Source organism: Camellia sinensis, unplaced genomic scaffold (genome assembly GCF_055761805.1).
Source record: "Camellia sinensis isolate YWXY unplaced genomic scaffold, ASM5576180v1 Unanchor3, whole genome shotgun sequence".
NCBI lineage: Eukaryota > Viridiplantae > Streptophyta > Magnoliopsida > Ericales > Theaceae > Camellia > Camellia sinensis.
The window spans coordinates 1561109-1586800 of record NW_028129178.1 but is presented as its reverse complement, the minus strand read 5'-3'; the positions used below and the strand labels follow the sequence as shown (position 1 = coordinate 1586800).

General features: G+C 37.4%; 1 pseudogene across 1 annotated transcript; it reads right to left on the bottom strand.

The window, feature by feature from the left end:
- Positions 1-1032: 1032 nt before the first annotated feature.
- LOC145816051 (1-aminocyclopropane-1-carboxylate oxidase homolog 1-like) lies at positions 1033-25692 on the bottom strand (annotated as a pseudogene). Its single transcript, XR_014358543.1, has 4 exons — positions 25368-25692; positions 5752-6329; positions 3491-3808; positions 1033-1496 (listed from the first exon to the last, which is right to left on the bottom strand). The product of XR_014358543.1 is annotated as a 1-aminocyclopropane-1-carboxylate oxidase homolog 1-like (transcript).

Below are 25692 nucleotides of genomic sequence, written 5' to 3'. Positions count from 1 at the left end.
AGCCATTAATGAAATAATTTTATATTAATTGATACTAATTAAAAATTTTAGTATTAATTGATGCTAATTAATCTATTAATTGACACTAATTAATTTATAATAAAAAAATGAAATAATTTTACTAAAAATGAAATATCACTAAAAAAAATGATATAAATTGAAAAAAATGAAAGGATTTGTCAAATGAATAAATGAATTACTAAAAATAAAAAAATAAAATATTACTAAAAATAATTAAAATGAATAATAATAAAGAATAATGATAATATGAAAAATAATAATAATAATAATTGATGGACAAATTGATACTAATGTTCATAACACAAGATAGTATATCTTTATTACCAGCTAAAGACAATGGCAAATTAATTTTGCCCTTTATTATTTCAGTAAAAATATTATTGTCGACTAACTTCTTACAATTTTGCTTTTCTTTTTTAACTGACAACTTTTCTAATACAAAATCTAGCATAATCCAAACGACAACCAGTTCTGTTAATATTGAATATCCAAGAAAATATAAATCATTTTTTTTTTTGTTGTGGTCATGATAATCATCAATTTTTTAAACAAATACACGGTATTTAATTTCCTCCAATAACTTGGACATGACGAGATAGAATTTGTCCTGAGATGCATGCTTATTTATTTATTTATTATAAATTAAGTCAAAACTATATTTGGGAAAAAAAAAGAAGATAATATATGTTGGTAATATTCATCCCAATAGCATTGATGTATTCATCTACTAAAAAGTAGGGCAAATTACATATACCTCTCTCGAGATTTAACTAAATTACAGATACTCCTGAGGTTTCAAAAATTACAAATACCCCCCTGAGGTTTATATTTTTATAACAAATTGCCCCCTGAGGTTTATATTTTCATAACAATTTGCCCCATAATTTGTTATGTAAATAGTACCTTCAGGGGGTATCTGTAACTTCTCAAACCTCAGGGGATATTTGTAATTTGCTAAATCTCGAAGGGGTATATATAATTTGCCCCCCTAAAAAAGTACGAGCACTAACATCATCCAAAACATATGCAGAAAACTATTTGATTTGCAAAATGCATAAGCCATTTGTTTTGCAGCTATCAAACATGAAACTTGTTCCAATCATATTCAAAATATTTTTCTTGTTTCAGCATCAACATCAAGTATAACTGTTTCTCTTCTATGAATTGATTAACTGTAACCAAACCAAGACCTACCCCCCAATCTCTATAGCCTACTTGCACAACTTGAAATGTGACAGTGAGGAAGTTCCATCGAGCCCTTTCTTAAAATAGTGCGTGATGAATTCTCTAATCGCGGTCTCCCTATAGATTGGGGGATTTTCTTCTCATAGCAGTTCTTCGATTGGCCCATACACTCTTGATGTAACCCCTTCACAAAAATGTGTTCTAAGAAAACTTGCCACAGAGATTCTTGGACCTACATTTTTTGCTAGTACTCTGTGGTTGCTGCTTTTGAACTTGTCATTTGTGATGAGCTGCATAATGGAAAACATGAAAAACTAAAATAATTACATGCTTTATGTTCAAAAAAAAAAAAAAAATAACAAGAAGAATACATGCATATAACTAATCATTGTTTATACATAGGCTTCTATCATTGTTCATTGCTGCAATTACTACGTCAATGCTAAAGAACGAATTATTTCAATAGAAAGCATGGACATGCTTAAGCATTTTATCAGCACATGTATAAATCAAACAATTATAACTTGAGGCATCAATATCAAGAAAAATTGCAAATGAAGTCTTTTATATTGACACTTCCCACATTTGGCATCACTGGTTACTCTATCCGCTTTATGCTCCCCTAATTTTTGGGCTAGGAAATTACGATCAAATAGATTTTAATGCTCCATTTGTTCTAGTAGAAAATGTTTTTCGTATTTGCTAGTGTTTGGTTTAACAAAAAATAAAAGTCAACACAAAAAGTTTTCATTGAAAAATGTAAAACAAGCTTAATAGCGTAGAAAACCTTTTCAACCGTCCACCGTTGTCAACACCAACACTAAAGCCACCACTCCCCACTGCCCCACTACCATCACCCAACACCACCACTACCACGACCACTATGCAGGGAAGCAAATCGAAAAGGTGAGAAAACAACAAGATCGAACCACGAACAAATCCGAACTACAGATACTCTCTCTCTAAGAACGAACCACATTGAAAAACTTTCGATTTTTATTAATCAAATATAAACTTAAACTGAATAGCCCTAAGGCTTACAACCTTATTTATAAACCTACTACTTGGAGAACAAAAACTAATAAAACAGGAAATGAAAATAATCAAAGCAAATAGAATAGGAAAATTGTATCAAATCAAATTAAGAAACTAAACAAATCTATACTAAATTAAATATTCCTAATTAACCAATAATTTAAATAAAAATAAAAATATAATATTCCAAATTAACTTATGATTTAAAAATAAAAATATAATATTACTAAAATTTGGTCTGCATCAATAACTACCATAACCACTAGCACACTATGAAGCATGAGTACTCTGAAAATATTGCCGTACTTGTACCAGATACTTACTGGGTACTGCTATTCGTATCGATAGGGCTGCATGCGTACCGGGCACTTGAAATACGTACCAAATACTTTTTATACATTCTTTGGCAGTTGGGTACTCTATGGGTACTTCATGGATACATCAGGAGTACACTAAACTATGAGACATTGGTAGGGATGCGTTTAATTTATTAGTGAGTTCTTTACTTGATGTGTCAGAGATGAAAGTTGTATTATTCAATGATGAAATTGATGGAAGTGAAAACTAAAGTTTTAAGTTTAAATTTTGCTTACTTTTGGAATGAAACTTTATTTTGTAATTTCTCTTATTTAATGGCATTAAAATAGTTTATAGACTTTGCTTTGATATTGGTATTGTTAAACTATGATTTTTCTATTGGTTTTGTAATTTCTCCTTTTAATTTTGAACTTTGATTTGTAGATTGAATTTCAAACTATAAATTATAAAAAAATAAAAGATTTATTAATGTACTCCAGCCGTACCCGTATCCTATTTTTTTAAGATCTTGTCGTATCAGCGTACCCGTATTGTACCCGTACCAGTATCCGTACCCGCACCCATAACACGCCAGTTTATATGGTTGCAATCAAACATAGGAAAAGTTTTCCAATATTTTCGACCAAAACAAACGGAGTGTAAGTTACACCCTCGGGGCCACAACTATTAAAAGAGAGTAGATTCGAGTCATATGAAGGCAAGTGATACCCTCCCTCTCAAAGAAATTAATGATTCATCTACCGAATTTGTTCAGCCCAAATGAGCTCTTCTCGGGAAGAATCTCCCGCGAGTTTCCAAAATGAAAAACTCTTACCAGGAAGAGTCTCATTCGGGCAAATTCGGGCTGGACAAATTCGGTGTATATAGCGGTGATGCAAAGAAATAGCAAGACAAACAAATCATCAAGTTCAGTATGTGTGTATAGACTTGCCTGCAGTAGATCAGCAATGTTTACTACTAGAGCTCCAGGCAGAGGGGTAACGTCAACCCATTGATTGTCGTGAAGGGTTTGGAGGCCACCCACTTGGTCTTGTAGAAGTACAGTAATGAAGCCACTATCAGCATGGTTGTCAGTACCCAAAGTCAATTTTGGTTCAGGGCATGCAGGGTAGTAATGACCCGCGACGAAAAGCCCCTCAGCGCAATCCATGTCTTTCAGGTAATCAGGGTTAAGGCCAAGGGCCTCTGAGAGCAATTCTAGCAGAGTGAGCCCCAATCTCATCGTGTACTTGGAGTACTCTATCAATGTCTCTGCCATGGTTATCAGAATCTCGATCCGGATCTTACGATCCTACGATCTTACGATCCATTTGAGTGTAATCGATCCGGATCGTGTAAAAAACTCCTTATAGGTAGGATCTTTCGATCCTGGTAGTGGGATCTTATAGGATCATGGAATCTCAATCCGAATCCGATCCTATCCGATCTAATTTACAAGCCTTGTTTTGTATTGTATGACATATTTTGTTGTAAATTTTATATTTGTTGTCTAAATATCAATTTATGTTGTCAAAATAAATAATAAAAATTAAGTAGTATTGAATCAAATAGACTAAGAAAAACAAATTAGGAAACAAATATTCAAATATTGCGGTAATTTAAGAAAATTAAATAGTCGGAAAAACAAACTTAGCTTTAGCGGAGTCTAAGGAGGGTAAGATGATTGTAACTTTATCTCAATTTCTGGAGAAATTATTTTTGTGACTCGAATCCGCTCCACCAGGGATGCTAACAAGCAGCCTTATCATTCGACTAAGCTACTCTTTTGAGTTCTTAATCTATTTTCATATCCAATTTTGTTAAATATTTTTTCTTCACTTTTTATGCATTATTGTACATTGTAAAGTATTTTGTTATAGAATTCTTCTTCTTCTTCACCTTCTTTTTTGATAAAATACAGAACTTTTACCATCGAGTTTTCTATTGCATAATATTATATGTACATTTTACATGGAGTATTATATTTTTCACAATATCTTCACTTCTTTTTAATAAAATATAAGTTCATTTTGTGTATACTTTATAAGAAATAATTATTTAAATTAAATTATTATGTAATTTGTCTTTTTCGGTAGGACCTTACAATCCTCGATCCGATTCTACGATCCGATTCTACGATCCGATCCTATAAACACTTCCGACGATCCAACGTAGGATTCCGATTTTAACAACCTTGGTCTCTGCAGCTTGAGTAGACATAAATAAATCACAGATAGTGCTTCAAAGACACTTGGCTTCTCTAAAGGTTATCTGTATTGACAAGTTGAGGTGTAAAACAGGTTAAACAAATTCATTAAGTCTCCTGACTCATCTTGACTGTGGGGAAATTGTTCAAGCTTTGCGATATCGTTCAGCCATTGATCGAAGTATTCTAGCACTTCTAGTACTAGTAAAGTTACTTGGATTCAAGCCTCTAATGGAATTTATTCTAACAAAAATTGCTTGGGAAGCTCCACTTGGTATAGGGTCGGCCTTGAGGGCAGGCATACAAGGTTGTCTCCTTGGGCCCCAATTTTTGTTTAAAAAATAGGATCACAAATAATTTTAGCACTTCTAGTATTAGTAGTTCAAAAATAAAATTTTACTTTTTAAAAAATAAAAAAGACAAAAACAAACAAACAAAGACCGATTGAAGTGATAAATTATTTGAAGGTAATGGATGGCTATTTATCAAATGCATAGATTGTTCGGAAGTAAGGAAGATTTAAGGGCAAGAATAAGTTCCTGGAAGCACATCCAGAATGGTCATGACAATCGGCCGTTGTGTTCATCTTAGCAAATCTCTACAAAAATATTGAAGAAATCTCTACATTTTATTTCTGATTGATTGAATTATTGATTACCTAGCAAAAAAGAAAAAGAGAAGAATCAGTAAGTTTGCATTATGAGTAACATCCTTGAATGATTAAATGGCCAAGTGCAAAAGGTGCCTGCCACTGCAGGGTTTGGGGAGAGTCAAATGCAAGCATGAGTTGAGAACGAGAACTCCTAACTTTTGCTTGGTTATCCTCATGTAGACCTCCATAAAGCAATTGCAATTCGGAACTAAAGATCGATGCTCATCACAAAATGTGGGGAAAAAAAGGATATAAATCAAAAGAACTCCCCATAAACATGTCCAAAAATTTGTCTCGCGAAAATACTAATTTCAACCTTTTTTTTTGCCAAACATGTGAATATTAGACTAATCACATACCTGCACACGATAGGCAGTTCTTCAGGATCAGGAGGGTAAGGAGCCATAATACAAGCAATGGTGTCCCTCCATTTAGCTGCCGATGATTGATACAAATCAAAGTTGCTATTATATATAAACTTTCTCGTAACATCGCGTGAATAGAATTGTTTCTTCACCTCTGTATCTTGCTCATGAAATTTGCAAACCCCATCAATCATTTCATCCATAATACTCATTGGGATTCCATGATTAACCACCTGAAAGAATCCCCACTTTTCACAGGCATCTCTAACATTGTTGATGATTTTGCCACGTTGAGCTGCGCCTTTGTTGATGCCTTCAAAGTCTATGATTGGAACACTAAACTGAGAGATAACAGACATATCAGTCTCTTGAAGCATGCTTTTCTCATGGATGAATATGCGCGGGATTTTTGTAACCCCGGCATCTACAAGCCCCTTTACACCGGCTTTTGAATCATCAAAAGCCTTCAATTCTTTTCTCTGATCATATCCAGGCTCAGCTTGTGTCTGAATTGCTTCCCTTTTGCTTGTGACCACCATTTCCTTCTCACCAGGAGGGCAATAGTGCACTGCCAATCAGAGTTACAAATTTATTTTCTCCCAAGATGATAAGAAATTAAAACGGTTTTCTTAATTGCTAATGACATTGCTTCTTTAGAATAATCTGCCTTCATTATTCATAGAAGGAACAAACATTTTTTAAATAGTGGTCTCTAGTGCCATATGAATATTCAAAAGGACCAATGAGCAACTATTCAGCGTTTTTGAAGGATAGAGTGGTCTTTGCTCAGGATACCGACTAAGAGTATGTTAGGGATACAAATCAATTTGATATGTAAGTTCGCCAATGGAGGCATGAATTGCAAAATTTTACAAAAATGAAGTTCAAGGTTTTGTGGATGGTTGTAAATGGTGAAGAGTTCCTTCCATCAAATGCCATGATTTAATTAAGAAAAAGCAAATGTGTGTAAATAACATGGTTAGGGTTACTTATTTATCATAAAAAAAATATACATGGTTAGGGTTACCATCATAGGCCATTAATTGGTAAAACAAAAACCGCCTTCCTACAACTATTATACCAAAGAATAATGAAAAGACTTTCTACACCTTTTGAGACTGTTTGGTCTTCCGAAGAATAACAGTGGCAGTTATATATCAAAAGAAAGAAATGATGAGATTTTGCAGTTCAAAAAAATTATAAACTAGAGGATTTGGGACAACCATACATTGCTTCTTTTATTTTAATTTTTACTTCTTTCCAAAAACATGTTTAAAAGTTTAGCCATATTTAAGAGTGAAATGTTCCAAGACACTCACACAAGCATATGATATGCTTCTCAAAATCAGTGGGTAAGATTAACAGTGGCAGCTGAATGCCTTGAAAAAAAGAGAAGAACAATAAATAAGAAGTGTAACCAAAATCTCATATATTGTTCACTACTGCGTTCCCGTCCACACCCTGCAGAATGCACGGCTAATGACACAACGCGGCTAATGACACAGGTAGTCCCACCACCATTACTAGGCAGAGTCCACATTTCTCTCCATAACATTCCCGTCCACAGCCGGCAGAGTGCACGGCTAATGATGCAAATAGTCCTAACCGCCCCTCCTAGGTGGTATCCACCACCACGTTCTCGTCCATTATGTTCCTGTCCATCACGTTTCCATCCACACCCTGCCGAGTGCATGGCTAACAACGTGACACAGCTTATGACGTAGATAGTCCTACTGTCGCTACCAGGTGAAATCTACCACATTTTTGTCCATCATGCTCCTGTCCATCACATTCCCATCCACACCCTACAAAGCGCATGGATAATGGATGACACGACTCATGACGCCTATAGCCCAACCGCAAGGTAGTTGGATTCTAGTGTCTCATGTATCACTCTTAACCCTCAAAATTTAGCAATCCTGAAAACAACCCAATTTTTGAAAATTCATATATGGTAAACATATATCTAAAAAGCACAGACACTTCTAAGAAGGTGACGTATCCTTGTTGGACACCAACACTCTTAAGACACGTGTCTAACACTCTTCAAAACGTGTCCTATTTTTTAAATTTTTTTAAGGACCTGGACACTTGGAAGACACACGTGTCAATCGCTTAAGTACACGTGTCTATCGATTAAACACATATGAAACAAATTATAAGTTTGAATAAAACAACTTAAGATACAATAGTAAAACAAAAACCATATAAATTTATAGTAATTAGTGTCATATTATATTTTTTATTATCTTTGAATGATATATTTATATATATATAGCATATAATAAATATATATTTCATGTGTGTCCACGTGTCGTGTCCTATATTTTTTGAAAATTAACGTGTTGACGTGTCCGTGTCCTATCCTATCCTATCCGTGTCATGTCACGTGTTTGTGTCCATACTTCTTAGATATCTATCAATCAATCTCTAAAATTATAAATTATTGATTTGGCTTGGTTAAAGTATGGTAACATTCCCGTTCACAATAAATCCCCATTTATGACTAAGATTTCTAAATTCCGGACAATTATTCCAAATCTCCTTCCATTCCTTACACTCACTCAACCAATTTGTAAACATTAAATTTCAAGAGACCCTCGATACAACCTAAAACAAGATAGTTCAATAAAACTGATAAAATTCACACTCTTTGATTATCATCCTCCCATCACTTAAAAGTAACCAAAATAGATGATTTTATCAATATACTCTAATTCATTCCTTCTAAATATGCAAAATTAGTCAATTGAAAGCATTAAACTAACGGGGTTCTATCAACATTCATATAGTTATCGTTCAAGAGTGTTCACAAAGGTACAATTACCGAAGCATGCCAAGTCCATAAATTCTCAACACTTAGTCTAATCATGCAAGCATGTAAACACTTGAGCACATAAGCATGTTATCATATAATTATGGCAATTAACACTTAAAAAAGAATTTCATCTTATAGGCAATCTCTACACTTCAAAAAATTCAACCTATATACACTTTCTAGCATGGATCACACACATGTAAAATATCCTGAGTGTCAACTATGCATAAATCCAACACAAATAGTGGACTCAGCCACTTCCCATGGTCTTAAGTATTCGAACCTGGTAAGCACTAATATTATGTTGTCAAACAAGGGTACTTCAAAAAACATACCGTACCTATACCGAGTACTTACCGGCGTATGGTACTTCTGCATACACGAAACACGTACTCAATTTTTTTCTTCTTAATTTTTGGTGTACGCACCGTACCTCAGTTAAAACAATATTTACAAAGATAAAATTCCTTTCACTAGACTTCTTTTTTATTTCCAGTTTTATGCTCAACATGATTTTAAAATTAAACTATGGTTTATAAGTTATTTAATATATTGACATTTAATTTTGATTTATAACTTTAGTTTTAGCATTAAATCTTAATTATAGGTTGAATCTTAACAAATTAAATCATTTAATCAATTTTTGCATTACTCTAAATCTATAAAGCATGGACACTCCAAAATCAGTAAATCCATATAGGGACACGACGGGGCTAAATTTTTTTTTTTTTTTTAATATTTTTTTTAGTGCTTTTGTGAAGAATATTGTTGAATGTTGAATTTTTTTCCTTCTCATCTTGATTCTTGTTATTGTTTATTATGACTTTTTTTGTGAATGGATGATCTATTAATTTGTTTAAATGTAGTGATTACATTTATTGAATTAATGCTACTATGTTAGTACTTGTTAATTTTGATTTAGGATGAATATAATATAAATCTACATAACACATAAAAATAAATAAAATAAAATTCGCTGTGTGCCCCACCGTGTCTGTGTCCCTATTTTTTGGACATTGCTGTGTCCCATGTCTGTGTTCGTATCCGTGTCCGTGCTTCATAACTCTAAATTAAAAATAAATATTTTTTTACAAATGACCAAGCCTAAGTCGTACCCGTTTCTTATTTTTTTTTGAATTTTATCATATTAACATACCCGTATCATACTAGTACTGGTACTCGTACTCGTACTCGTACCCGTACCCGTACCCGTACCCGCATCCATGCTTCATAGGTTGTCACACCCCAATTCTCAAGATATCAATTATGCAAAATCTAAATTAACCTAAGTGTAATTTATCAAGTAGAAACTCATTTCTCATCTCTAGTATTCTCCTACACTTGAATAACCAAAGGAAAAAAGGGAAATGGGGAAAAAGGGTGGTCATTTATGATTGGTCTGAATGGGACACAGGTTTTCTTCATTTTGTTAAGAGAGTCTACCAACAAGATTTCACTAAAATGGTTTCAGGCCATGGTTCTTGGATTAAATTCTTATCCATGGGCTCAACATGATCCAACTACTCACCAACTAGTTCCAACAAAATTGACCTCATGTCATGGTTTTAGGCCATGGTTCTTCGAGTCATATGACAAGAGACACCAGAATTAAAAAGCCAAATAGAAGAAGAGATACCTAAAAAGGACCCAAGCAAACCTGAATGAAGAGAGGTAAGAGAAGAGGCAGATGGGGAAGGCTGAGAGTTAGACAAGATATGTTGAAGCTGAGCAATTTGAGCACTCAAGGAAGCCAAGTCAGGGTCTAGAGCCAGAGCAAATGCGGTGTAAGCAACAGAAGGCCAGAAAGTACTCAAAACAGGACCTCGGAACTGTGTCTGAGGTGGCTGAGAAGACAGAGCAGGTTGATGTTCCTTCTTGGGACAATTATACTTCTAATGACGCCTTTAATGCCAAAAAGCACACTCATCTAGACCTAATAGCCCTTTCTTAGGCTTCATAGTGGTCTGAAACTGATGAGAAGGTGGGGTCAATAACAGAGGAGGTTGAGCAAAAGCCAAGAAGACAGAGAGAGACAGAGTCTGACTGGCCATCTTAAGATGGGTTTTCTCGGAGAGGAACTCACGAACAATAGCATCCACCAAGGAAATAGGACAGCGGTAAAGGATACCACCACGGATAATCTCCTACTCTAGGGAGAGAGCCGTTAAGAACTGCACTAAACGATTTTGCTCCTCAAAACTCAACATAAGCGTCTAGTACCTTAAGGCTAGATGGTTTCATGAAAGCCAACTGATCCTAGAGACCCGTCATCTCAATATAGAAATCCTGAATAGTTTGATCCTGCTAACGAGCACTCTAAATAGCTGTTTCCTACTCATATCGCTTGACAAAGTTAGACTGTTGATAAACACCTAATAAATAATCTCACACCTCCTTGGCAGTATTGTATTTGGAAAATATCATTCCAATACGATCATCCACAAAATTATGAAACCAGGTCAAAACTTGGGCATTATCACAATCACAAGTATCGTAGGAAGTCAAATGTCCTTCCTTCTTCAGGTCCGATGGACGAGGACACAGAACTAGAAACAGAAACATAGCCCTATTTTCTGATTAAAAAAAAAAATCATAACACTAGCCCAATAGGCATAATTGCCATCAGTGAGTTTGCATTTGATGGTTTGGATTTTGGTGTAAGACATTGTAATAAACCAAAAAAGGAGAAGAGAATTGATGGGGTGAAGCGTAATAAACAGAAAATTGAGAGGTAGCATAATACACCTAAAATAGGGGCTTAAGTGTATCCAAGCAGACTCAGAGACCACCGACTGACGTCAAAAGAAGCCGACTGAAGTCAAGAGAAGCCGAAGGAGAGAGACAGACTGAAGTCGAGAGAAGGAGGACAAAGTCAGACACCTCTTTAACTGCGTGAACCAAGGCTAGAGTTTCGTGAAGAGATCACGAGGCGGAGAACCAAGGATGAGAGAACTTCGGGTGAGACCGCGAGCCTTAGATGACTTGAACCAAAGACTCACGGTGAACTAGGGACAATGACGGCAAATTAGAGAGTCGACTTCGACTTTGAGATTCAAAGTCTAAACAGAAGATGTAGACAGGGTACGACTCTGGCGATCAATCAGAGGTAGAGATGGAAGCCCTAAACTGGAGTATCGGGTTTAGGGTTCAAACAAAGGTGGCTCTGATACCATGTAAGTTTTCTAAATGAATAATCTGTATATTCAATTGAGTTGGTAATTTGTGTTTTAAAAGGCGCGCCTAAGCGCGCACTTAGGTGCGAGATGCACCGAGGCGCCTTAAACAACTTGAGGCGAGGCGCAGTAGGAAAGGCGCATTTGAGGCGCTTGAGGCACACGCCTTAGGCTTAGGTGTGAGGTGCACGCCTCATGCGCTTCATTTAAATTTTGCTCCATCCTTATTCTTTGTGTGTGTAACCATATGGAATTACAATTCCTTTAATATAAAATGTAAACACATGCTTTGAGTCCTAATTTTCATGTCAAAAAAAGCTCTAGGCATTAAACACAAGCTCTGGGATTGCAAAATGGATATATGGCTTTGGGATTCCTTTCAATGTAGTAAATTATAATAGTTTCAGACCAATGACTGAAACTATCAGGCAATTTGGTTCCGATTTAAAATTAAAACCACTAAGGTATTATATGGTGTGAGTTCCTTATCTAAAAAAAAAAAAAAAAAAAAAAAAAAAAAAAAAGAGAAATGAATCACGTTAATAAATTGATAAAGAGATAAATAGTATAGGGCAAAGTAAGAATGAATGTTATTTTTCATGATTTTTGAAATATTGAATGTCGTTCTATATATATATATATATTTTTGAAATTATAAGAATATTTGTTGTGTTAAAAACATCGCCTATATTGATATTTTAGTTATCTTCAACAACTTGCGCCTCACCAAAATGAGGCGCACGTCTCACCTTGCGCCTCACGCTTAAGCTCCAGGAGACCTTAGCGCCTCAATGACCCTAGAGCTTTTTAAAACATTGTTTGTAATACAAGAGTACATCAGTTTATATAATAATCTAACCCTAGAACTGAAAAGGAAACAAGAATATTGACTCAATCCCTAATATATACAGGATATATATACTATCATATATACATAACACCTAATATTCTCACAGAGGGAGTATAATATATATATATATATATCAACAAGCAGGCATCTACTCAATTTGGTAATTTATTTAAGAATAGTTTCAAGTAAGCTAACCACATAATCAATCCTGTGAACTATATGCCACATAGTTAAACTAACAAAAGGTTATTACAACTAATACCAAGCACTAAGCTCCTAATCCGTTATAAACCTCAATACACTCCTAGGGGGTCGATTACCCAAGACTCAATCTTAGGGACTCAATCCCTTAGGACGTACATACCCCACTACCCAAGGCTCACAAAACCTCATTCATCCTAGATGACCAACTTCATATTTCACACATCCCACCCTATTCCAAGTTTCCACAACTAAATATAACCACATCCTCAACCTCATGCATGAGGATAATTACTCAATCAAGAGTTATAGTGCTTCCTCTCCAATCTATATAACACCCACCGGCACGCTCCCGACCATGTCCCACAAGGGAAACACAGTGCATGACGTAACAAAACAAACATATAATGAACTACACAAACTCACCTAGTCTCAAAGGCTACAACCAACAAAGGTTCTAAAGAGGGAACAAGTATGCCTCACCATCATTCTAGGCCCAAAGCCAACTTCAATGTACAAGCCATTCTAATCCCACAAGGCCTAATCATTTTTGCCCAACCACCAACATTATCATACAAGGCTAAACCACCCACCTAGCTCACAACCAAACACTCTAAAATCTCTAACTCCAAATATTCATTGACTTATCCAACTCAAGTACCCAAAGTGCTAATTGTCAAGTATTCAAGTCCAAGCAACTCAACACCTTACACCATTGAACTAGAGTTCTACCATCCATAGGTACTTAGGCAGTGTTTGGAGAGTTGTGGGGTAGGCTGTTTTAGCCTGTTTGTCAAAAAAAGCAAAGTAGCCTTACTGTAGCTGAGGCTGCAGTGAGGCTGTCCAGCTGGATGCCACTAACAGGTAAAAAGACTATTTTACCCTTGGGTTACACATCCGCCTCATACCAACCTCAGACCAACCTGTACTTTTTTTGAACCTAACATGTACTTTTTTTCATTTATTAGAAACAAACTGGGCGGTGGCAGTGTACTAATTGCCACAGCATTGACTACATCCTTTTTTTAAATTTTTTTTGTAGGGACACTTTGGTCATTTTGCATTACACAATCATTTCAAACATATTTTTCAATACAACAACAACAAAAAAAATTCATCCCATCTTCCCAAACACAAAAACTAAAATAGCCAATTAAAATAGCCAATTAAAATAGCCAAATAGTCAAAAAACCTAAAAAATAGCCACTTCCCAAACACCCACTTAGTCAACAAGAGATATTACACACTTGGAATCAAAGGGTCAAATTCATCATGAAAATCCTAAGTGATTCGTGATTAGATCAAGATTAAGATATTCCAAATCCCAAATATCCAAAACACTCAATCTAAATCAACAAGCACTTACGAGAGTGATTTAAATTGTTTGTTTTTCGGAATAAACAATAAATCGACACAAACGATTTTTATGTGGAAAAACCACAATTGAAGAACCTTCAATTGTAATAAAAAACCACGGGCGAACCGCCACTAATCAATCCACTACTGAAGAAAGAAAGATTACAAAGACAACACACAAATTACCCAACTCAATCAATTTATCTTCGAATCTTCTGTAACTCTTTCACCACGCCTTCGTCTCGGAACTGATCAATCCTGAAGTTGAATCCACAACTTCACTTGTCGAATTAACGACTACGTACAGAATCAAACGCCTTTTGAAACTCTACGCTTGAATCTTCGGAATCCACCGAAGAGAACTCTTTCTTGAATTTAAAGTAACAAACTCCTTGATGTATGTATCTTAGATCATGAGCAAAGAACTCTTCTCAAAACATCAAGGAAAACTCACAAAAACCTCAGAATAAAACTTCAAACAAAACCCTAGGACTCTTGAATAAGATCTAGGAAAGTAAAACCTAAAATCAACCTAAACAGGTATAAATAGGCAACCTGAGTCCGCGATCTCCACTCGAGCGCCCAACATCCCGCTTGAGCGGCTTCAACAAAATACGCGTGTGACAACACAGTGGTCCGCTCGAGCGCGTGAGATTCCACTTGAGCGCAAAATCACACACTCCAGTACTTTTACAGACCTGTCAAAATACTGAGAGACCACAAACTCCGCTCGAGCGGGAAGAACAAAAACACAGAAAAATTAACAACACAAAGTTTTGTATCCGGAATTGACAATAAAGGGACCTAACAATCTCCCCCTTTGTCAATTCCCAGACAAAACCTTTCTAAACAATTTTCCTTAAACACATGCACTAGACAAGATTAAAAACAAGGGGGAAAAAAAAACTCTATAATCAAACAATCTTGCCATGTCTCAATCCATCCATCCATCCAATCTTCATCTAACATTTACCTGTGAAAAAGCTAGCAACAAGCCAGAAAAAAACAAAACTTGTGGAACTATATAAGAATATATCAAAACATACGCAGAAAGATAACCATGATAATCCACCAACTACAATATTCAAACTATCCGAATATCAACAAAGTATCCAACATATCCAAACATGAACAAAATATCCAAATATCAAAATATGTACCACAAATGTCCAAAAATTACCATGTATCACCAAGAAACAAAATACTCCAAAAATTACCATGTATCACCAAGAAACAAAATACTATCACCATACTCTCCCCCTTTTTGGCCGGGAAACAAAGAAGAAAACACAAAGATCATGCATCAGGGGGAGGTGGAGGCTGCTGAATCTGAAGTAAGGAAATGATGTGCGCCAGCTGTGTGGTAGTCTGAAATGCAGTCTGCTCCAACTGACCAAGGCGGCCATCAAAAGCATCAAAACGTGCATCCAGAAAGTTCAACCGCCTGGTCATAGCCTCCTCGAAATGCTGTAGTTGATCATGAAGAGCTCGAGGTGGAACAACATCCTCCTCACCACCTGCTGCGGCAGCATCAAACTCTGCCTCCTCAGCTAGTCCAGCACTGGTACCTGCAGAAGTACCGGCCCGAGAAGACTCCCCCTTAACATGAGCACGACTTTGGGACACGGTCTTTTTAGTGAACGGTCGGGAGGGGAAGGCAAACTCATCATCCTCTAAGACACGGACCTCCAGCTCGGACAAAAGACGGTTGATCAAGCAACCGTAAGGAAGTCCTAACTGTTTATTCCCAGAAACACCTATCATCTGTTTAATAATCAGTGGGGCTAGATCAATAGACATGTGACGGGCGAGACAGAACAAAACAAATCCTTGGTGTTGATTAATTTCGGATGAGTGAGTGGTCACAAGGATGTTGGCACAAACAATAAGATTAAGCAGTCTAAACTCCGGAAGGAGTTCAAGCTGTTTAATCCATGCACCCGTAGGCCAAGTACGGGAAGCACCACATAACACCTCAGCCACATTATTGAAATCACAGGTAGGACGGCCGGGAACTGGAAAAGGATAATGTTTAGGGAACACTTGATCAAACTTAAGAAGTCTGCGAATGAGATCGGGGGTGACAGAAATGGATTTGGACCGAACCCAAGTAGTGAATGAAGGCTCAATGTCACTAATTTGCTGAATATTGCAGTAGAATTCTCGAACCCAGTCGAGATTCTGACGACCAGAAAAAGACAACACCAAATCACCACCTAGGGGGTCAAACAATGGACGGATATGAATGGACTCGAAAGTGTTAGGCTGGACATTCCGTTCTAGGTGAACAGTTCGAGCCTCAAAAGATTTATGGAACAATTTGTCCTGTTTGGCTGTCTAAAACCTAGCAGTGTTAAAAGCAGGACGTGACACTGTGGCCTTTCGGCGCTTAGGGGCAGACATGATGATGTGAGATACAACTAAAATCCAAAAACCAAACAAACCCAAAAAGCAAAACAGGCACAACACAGAACATTAGTAACAGTAGTAACAATGAGATTGAGAATAATGAAAACAAGTATGACACTTACAGTATGATGCGACTCATATACAAAATGACTAATGTAGGGCATAATAGCAATGTCAAACACCAATGAGGAGAACAAATAACACTCGTGATCACTGATGAGAAACCAAACCCTTGCAAAACAAAACCAAAGAGATACCATAGCAATACTTGTAGATACACACAGTCTGGCACATTCGAACCCAAACCCAACAAAAGCAAAAAAATAAATAAACCCTAGCACTAATGACACAACAAAACATACAAAAAAATATAAAAGCCACAAAGAAACAACATTACGACGCAGTGAATGTGTGTGAGAGAAGGGAAAGAACAACAAGACATAGAATACCCAAAAAAAAACGAAAAACAACCCCCATATGTGCCGAAATTACAGAAAGAAACAGAGGAGAAGAGAGGGAAACACTTACCAAAGATGAAATCGGCAAGGAAGAGGAAGAAAGAAGGTGGAATCGAGCACACAAAGACCACAATCCAAGCCCTAGGTCTAAGAAACTGAAGAAGAGGGAAAAAATTGACCTGAAGAGTCGAGGGAGGGAGTTTTATACAAAATAGGTCCGCTCGAGCGTAAAGTTTAACGCTCGAGCGTGAGGCAAGGCAAGCTGACACCCGCTCGAGCTCGAAGAAGGACGCTCGAGCTCAAAAATACCTCTCTCAGAACTGTAAAGCAAAGAACAAAATGCTGCAGGTCATAAAAATACGCTCGAGCATGAAAAAAGACGCTCGAGCGGAGATTTTTTTTTTTTTTAAAAATAAAAACAAGATACTCAACATCTAGAAGAGAGGCCTGGAACAAAAATAGATGATCACATTTGGCCAAAAAGAATACTAAGATGAAATAATCCGCAATTTATGAATTCTGTAAACTTGCAATGTTTAAAAAACAATGACACTGGAAATCATGAGCAAAGCAGATAAAATATAATCAGTGATCATAAGCTACATGAGAATGTACAACTCAAAATCCAGCATGAGAGCTCACAAAATAAAGTGTGTGTGTGCAATCCATGAGAGTCCACTGAGCTAGAGTTAATCCTCGTAGTGATCGGATAGCTGGACCTCCACCAAGAGTAACTTAACAACACAGAGAAAAGTCAAACCACTAGGAATCACGGGATATTTGTTGAGTAAATGCGGAGGCTCCCCCTCAATCAATGAGTCACTTTTTCTTTCTTGTGGGCACTCACTGGTGGCATTCATGCTCAAGAGTATGGAAACCAAACCAGAGAAGAATGAAATCATAAAAGATGGCCTGGTTGGTGCCTCTAAGGTAGCCTTTTCCTAATGCCCGGACTTCAAGGAACTGAGGGAGAAATCGTGGAAGTGAAAACAGATGGTAGATGGTTAAGAGACTCAACATCACCCATGATATACTAGTATCGGTCAATTCCACTGTAAAAGTACAAGAAACATTGTTAGTGGTCCATAGAGAACTTTGATCACTTGTGCGGAAACCCCTGAAGCAATTTATCTCAAGGATGTTTACAGAATGAGATCATGAAGTTAATGAGCATGGGCATTCAAAATGAGCTATGAACAGTAAACAATGAGATCTTGTAAGCAACATGAGTAGTGTGCATAAAAAAGTTGGATGCAAGAAAAACAGATATCAATGACAATGAGATTATGGCATCCAAGCGCATATAAGGCAAAACACTTACACCTACTCAAGGAACAAGTAACACTCTAGTGATCGAGCATGACACCCAAGGTCTTTCTAAGGAACTCAAACCGAAAAAGATCAAGGGGTTTTGTAAAAATATCAGCTTTTTGATGCTCAGTGGGAACATGCTCAAGAACAACAAGGCCCTCTTCCACTAACTCTCGAATAAAATGATGACGAATGTCAATGTGTTTGGTGCGAGAGTGTTGGACAGGATTTTTTGAAATGTTTATGGCACTTGTGTTATCACAGAAAAAAGTGAGAGTGTTCTGTTCTATCCCATAATCATGAAGCATTTGCTTCATCTACAGCATTTGTGCACAACTACTTCCCGCAGCAATGTACTCAGCCTCAGCAGTCGAAAGAGAGATGGCATTTTGCTTTTTACTATGCCAGGAAACCAGATTATTCCCAAGGTAAAAACACCCCCCGGATGTACTCTTCCACACACCCTGCCCAGTCGGCATCAGAAAAATCAGTAATTTCAGCTGTAGTATCAGTAGAAAACCGAACCCCATACCCCAAGGTCCCATTAACATATTTAATGATGCGTTTGACAGCAAGCAGATGAGACTCTTTAGGCCTGGCTTGGTAATGGGCACAAACACCTACACTGAAAGCAATATCAGGACGACTGGCTGTGAGCTACAAAAGACTCCCTATCATACTCCTATAAAGGGTAGGATCAACATCAATACCAGAGGAATCTTTGGAGAGGTGAAGACTGGTGCTCATGGGAGTGCGAGCATGTTTGGCAGACTTAAGACCAAACTTTGACACAAGATTTTTGGCATACTTAGACTGAGAAACAAACATACCTGAATGAGACTGTTTAATTTGAAGACCCAAAAAATAAGACAATTCTCCCATCATGCTCATCTCAAACTCATGTGTCATGCAATCCGAAAAATATTTCACAAGATGTTCAGCAGTGGATCCAAACACAATATCATCAACATAAATTTGAGCAACAAGAATATGAGACTTAGTATGTTTCACAAATAAGGTCTTATCCACACTACCCCTTTGAAAGTCATTATCAAGAAGAAATGTAGTAAGTCTATCATACCAAGCCCGAGGAGCTTGTTTCAATCCCATACAAAGCCTTGTCTAACTTGTAGACATGATTTGGACATTTAGGGTCCTCAAACCCTTTTGGTTGCTCAACATATGCCTTTTCTTTCAAATACCCATTCAGGAAGGCACTTTTCACATCCATTTGAAACAATTTAAAGCCAAGAAAACATGTAACACCAAGCAAAATACGAATAGATTCGAGACGTGCAACTGGGGCAAACGTCTCATCATAGTCAACACCTTCTACTTGTGTGTAGCCTTGAGCAACTAACCTGGCTTTATTCCTAACAACAGTACCATTCTCATCAGATTTATTTTTAAAGATCCACTTGGTACCTATCACATTCATGTCTCTAGGTCTGGGAACTAGAGTCCAAACTTTGTTATGTTCAAATTGACCTAATTCTTCATGCATAGCATTAACCCAACTATCATCTAGCAAGGCCTCTTTAAAGTTCTTAGGTTCAATTAATGAAACATAACACATATGTGATACCTCATCCCGAATCTGTCTTCGGGTTTTCATTCGATCCGAGACACTTCCAATCACCTGTTGAGCTGGATGATTTAGTTTCACCCTTCTGGATGATTTAAGCTCAGGACTTGCGGTGACAGAAGCAACAGGAGTGATGTCCCTTTGAGCACTCTTTGGACTTGAACTTACCTGTGAGGATGGTGCTGTAACAATTTCTTGTGATTGGTCCGCAGCTTCTCCTTGATTTTGTGGTTCAGTATCCAAGATTGGAGACTCACCATTGTCATCCTTATTTGTTGCTGGAGTAGGTGACCCTGTATCATCTATAACCACATTGACAGATTCTATTAAAGAAGAAGTTCGCAAGTTATAGACTCGAAAAGCCCTACTGGTGGTTGAATACCCTAGAAAAATACCTTCATCACTTCGGGAGTCAAATTTGCCCAAAGGCTCTCTATCTTTGAAGATGTAACACTTACTCCCAAAGGTTTTGAAGTATTTTACATTAGGTTTCAATCCCTTCCACAATTTATATGGAGTTTGTAAAGTGCCGGGCCTTAAATACACGCGATTTATGACATAGACAGCAGTATTTAGGGCTTCAGCCCAAAACTTTGGAGGAAGTTTCTTACTAAGGAGCATGACCCTAGCCATTTCTTGAACTCTGTTCTTCCTCTCAACCACTCCATTTTGTTGTGGAGTAATAGGTGCAGAAAATTCATGCTTAATTCCATGCATATCACAAAAATCCGAAAACGAACTATTTTCAAACTCACGACCATGATCAGTTCGGATTCTAACGATACGCCCAATGGAAACACCCTGTTCATTTTGAATTTTAAGGACTAAGGCCTGGAAAGCATCAAACGTATCAGATTTTTCCCTTAAAAAATTTACCCACGAAAATCGAGTAAAGTCATCAACAGTTAAAAAAATGTATCTTTTACCTCCGATGCTTTCAGTGCGAGTAGGTCCCATTAAGTCCATGTGAACTAATTCAAGAGGCCGTTTGGTTGTAAAGCTGTTCACCTTCTTATGAGGGGCACGGGTTTGTTTCCCAAGTTGACATGGTCCACACACATGGTTTAGATTCTTACCCAGTTTAGGTACTCCTCTCACAAGCTCTTTGTTGGCTATCTTAGTTAGGTCTTTGAAGTTCATGTGACCTAATCTTTGATGCCACAAATCAATGTTACTCATGATGGCAGAGTGACAAGTGAGATCATTAGTAGTAACAATCCCATAGCAATTATCAGATGTGCGAACCCCACGCAAGACAGTATTTCCCTTTTTATCCAAAATTTCACATTTATTTTTTGAAAACAATACTTCATGATGGGAATCACACATTTGACTAATACTCAAAAGATTTGCTTTCAGACCATCAACAAGAAGTGCATTTTCGAGCTTGGGAAGACCAGCAGCACTTATAGAGCCTTTACCAATGACTCTAGAAGTGCCGCCATCTCCAAAGGTAACAATTCCTCCTTCATATTTTTCAAGGGAGGTGAAGTAGAATTTGTTACTGGACATGTGACGAGAACAGCCACTATCAAGATATCACATGTGTGAGTCACGTGCTTTTAGGGCAGTGTGAACAACTAAACAAGTCAAATCATCTTTCCTCACCCAAATCTTTTTGGTCTTGGTCAAAGTCTTGGCATTGTGAACACCCTCATGAATCTTGGTATTCCGCCTAGACATGTAAGGTTGTCTCCTAACCCAAAAAGTATTCGAATTACTACCCTTTTGAGACACCTTACCAAACAATTCATAGCAATAAGGACGAATGTGGCCATACCTACCACAGTGATGATAAATAAAAATAGGTTTTACCTCTCTTTTGTTGATCTTACCCACTTTCGGTAGATGAAGAGAGGAATCTTCCTGGTCTACCTTCAACTTTCCCTTTGCTTGAGTCTTCAGGTTCTGTGAGGTAGAGGCCTGTCCCTTGTGAGCTGTCGTACCATAGCCTAGCCCACTTTTGTCACAACCCATTTGTTGAGACCCGAGGATGTCTTCTAGAGATTTGGAACCTTTGTTCCACATGGCAATTGTGGCTCTAGCAACACGGAGTTCTTCATCTTTCTGACAGACTATCTCTTCCAATGTAGCTTGTGACATCTCAAGGCTTTCAAGCTTCTCTTCATATGTGGAATACACCTTCAGAAGTTCATTCCTTTCAGTTTCATAAGATAGAAGTTTTCCACATAAGTCATGCCTGTTACTTGAGATCTTGATGATATTCTGCTTTGTTGCTACAAGCTCTCCTTTCAGTTTGACATTCTCACTTTCGCATGCTTTGAGCTTGAGAGTGAGTTTGTCATTGATTTTAGACAGATTCAGAGATTCATCATAAAGCTTTTCGTAAGTTTGCTGTAGATCATCATCGGTAATCTCATCATTGTCTTCAGATGTAGATGTTTCATCATCATCTTTTTGCTCCTCATTCTTCTTGACTTCATCCAGACGAGCAACTAAGGCAGAAAAGTTGCTGGATGGTGGTGAAGGTGAATCTCCTCTTTCATGGAATTGGCTCAGAATTTCCCATGCCTCTTTAGCCTTTGTGCATTGAACAACCCGTTGCTGTTCTTCAGCAGAAATTGCTCCACGAATAGTAGACAAACCTCTCTGATTGCTTGGATTGTCAACACTTTCGACATCCTCTTCAATGGCTTGCCAGCCTTCTGAATCGAAAGCTCTCAGATACGCCCTCATTCTGATCTTCCAATACAAGTAGTTGCTTCCATCAAAGGTGGGAGCATTATGCAGGTTCTGACCTCGAGCTAATTCTGCTGGTTTTGTGAGCGGTTGAGATACAGTGGACCAAAATGCCATGAAAGCACTATCCCCGTCTTCACCGGATTCAGGTTCATTGGGTTCTTGCTCCGACCCGCTTTCATCATCCCAGGTCACAGTGTAGACTTTCTTTCGATTCTTTTTCGAAGGGCACCCAAGGGCAATATGACCGAACCCTTGACATTCATAGCACTTGATCCCTTGCCCCTTTACAATCTTCTTTTCAGTTTTTGGAGCAAATTTTGGTGGAAAAGTTTTGGGTTTTTCATTACTCTTGTCTTTTGACATAGGGTCTCTGAAATTAGGCTACTTTTTCTTCAAATTTTTTTTAAACTGTTTAGTAAACATACCCGTCATCTCAGACTCTAAATCAAATTCAGTTTCCGGAGTTTTTGCAGTCTCATGAGCACTAGAGAAAGCCACACTGTCTTTTTGTTTTTTCTTTGAAATCTGGTGGGCTTCATAAGTCTGCAAGTGTCTAACCAATTGATCAAGCTTGAGGGTATCAACAATCTGTGCCTCCTCAATGGCTGTCACTTTTGATTGGAACCTCTCGGGTAAGGACCTCAAAATTTTTCCAACAACTTTAGCTTCTGGGATTTTTTCCCCGAGTGTGAAATAGAAATTCACGATATCACTAAGTTTTGCATAGAAATCATCAAACATCTCATCATTGCGCATAAAAAGGGTTTCAAAGGCGGAGGTGAGACGTTGAAGTTTTGACCTTTTGACCGAAGTTGTACCTTCGTGGATCGTTTCAAGAATGTCCCAAGCCTCTTTTGCTATCTCACACGTGCAGATACGACGAAACTCTTCAGGTGTGACGGAGCAAAACAGGGAGTTGAGAGCCTTGCTGTTCCAACTCGAGTTTTGGTAATCAATTGTGTCCCATTTATCAAGGGGTTTAGGAATATCAACACCATCAATGGTGACAGTAGGTTCACTCCACCCATAGATTACGCTGTGCCAAACTTTCTCATCGATGGATTTTAAAAACGCTCTCATACGAGCTTTCCAATAAGAATAGTTTGTACCATCAAGTAAAGGAGGTCTATGGGTCGAGTTACCTTCACAAATAGAATCAATATCACTAGTCACACAAAATCACGCTCCTATATTTTTTAAAAAAAAGAGTGACCTGCTCTGATACCAATTGAAAATCCTAAGTGATTCGTGATTAGATCAAGATTAAGATATTCCAAATCCCAAATATCCAAAACACTCAATCTAAATCAACAAGCACTTACGAGAGTGATTTAGATTGTTTGTTTTTCGGAATAAACAATAAATCGACACAAATGATTTTTACGTGGAAAAACCACAATTGAAGAACCTTCAATTGTAATAAAAAACCATGGGCGAACCGCCACTAATCAATCCACTACTGAAGAAAGAAAGATTACAAAGATAACACAAAAATTACCCAACTCAATCAATTTGTTTTCGAATCTTCTGTAACTCTTTCACCACCCCTTCGTCTTGAACTGATCAATCCTGAAGTTGAATCCACAATTTCACTTGTCGAATTAACGGCTACGTACAGAATCAAACGCCTTTTGAAACTCTACGCTTGAATCTTTGGAATCCGCCGAACAGAACTCTCTCTTGAATTTAAAGTAACAAACTCCTTGATGTATACATCTTAGATCATGAGCGAAGAACTCTTCTCAAAACATCAAGGAAAACTCACAAAAACCTCAGAAGAAAACTTCAAACAAAACCCTAGGACTCTTGAATAAGATCTAGGAAAGTAAAACCTAAAATCAACCTAAACAGGTATAAATAGGCAACCTGAGTCCGCGATCTCCGCTTGAGCGCCCAACATCCCGCTCGAGCGGCTTCAACAAAATACGCGTGTGACAACACAGTGGTCCGCTCGAGCGCAAAATCACACACTCCAGTACTTTTACAGACCTGTCAAAATACTGAGAGACCACAAACTCCGCTCGAGCGCCAATGTCCCCGCTCGAGCAGGAAGAACAAAAACACAGAAAAATTAACAACACAAAGTTTTGTATCCGGAATTGACAATAAAGGGACATAACACATCACCTAGACATCTCACTAGAATTTACCTCTCTTAGGCACATAGTGAATACACTCTATACAACAATGACCTCATCACCTAATTTACACCCAATGACTCACTTCTAGACACTTAGTCAATGCTAGGCATTCCAACAAATACCCTAAACATAACCTTAGACACAACATCTAAATTGTACACAATAACCCAATTCCAACCAAAACAAATCCTCCTAGGCATTTCATCAAACACCTATAATGCACCATACACTTAGCTATCAAGTTTGCACTCACATGACCCAAAACCAGCAAGACACCTTATCTAGGCATTTACTCAAGCACTTTGCATGCAAGATTTCAAACTTAAATCAATTCATATCATTTCTTCCAATTTCAAGCACTTAAATTAGAAGATAATTAATCTACACATGGGTTCTTCAAATACATCAAATGTTTCTATTCCAAGCATCAATATACACGTCATACAAACTAGATTTGAACAAAAGTTTAACATGTAACAAGTAGTCTGCAAACCTCAAAAGCTTGGTTTGATTTTCCTCAAGAACATATAATTTTCTATATGAAATCAAACTAAAAATCACATATAAACACATATTAAGAGGTGCTAGTCATGATTCCTACCTCAAACCTCCAAGAATACACAAACCCGAAAATCCAAAGTGCTCCAATCTTGAATCCGTTTGCATGTTTAGGCAACCCTCGTTGAGGAGATCAAAAGTCCCTTCTTCGACTTCACGACATTCAACCTTGAAATGCCCACATATGAGCTAATATGAAATGCATATAACGTATTTGAGAGAGAGACAGAGAGAGAAACGAAAGTGAGAAAGAGAGGGCTGGTCTCCCTGCTGTTTCGGCAGAAATGAGGGAGAAAAAGAGAAGGACGAGAGACCTAGGTAAACAGGGGAGTCTCTCATTCCACTCAGACAAAAACTCTCCAAAGTTC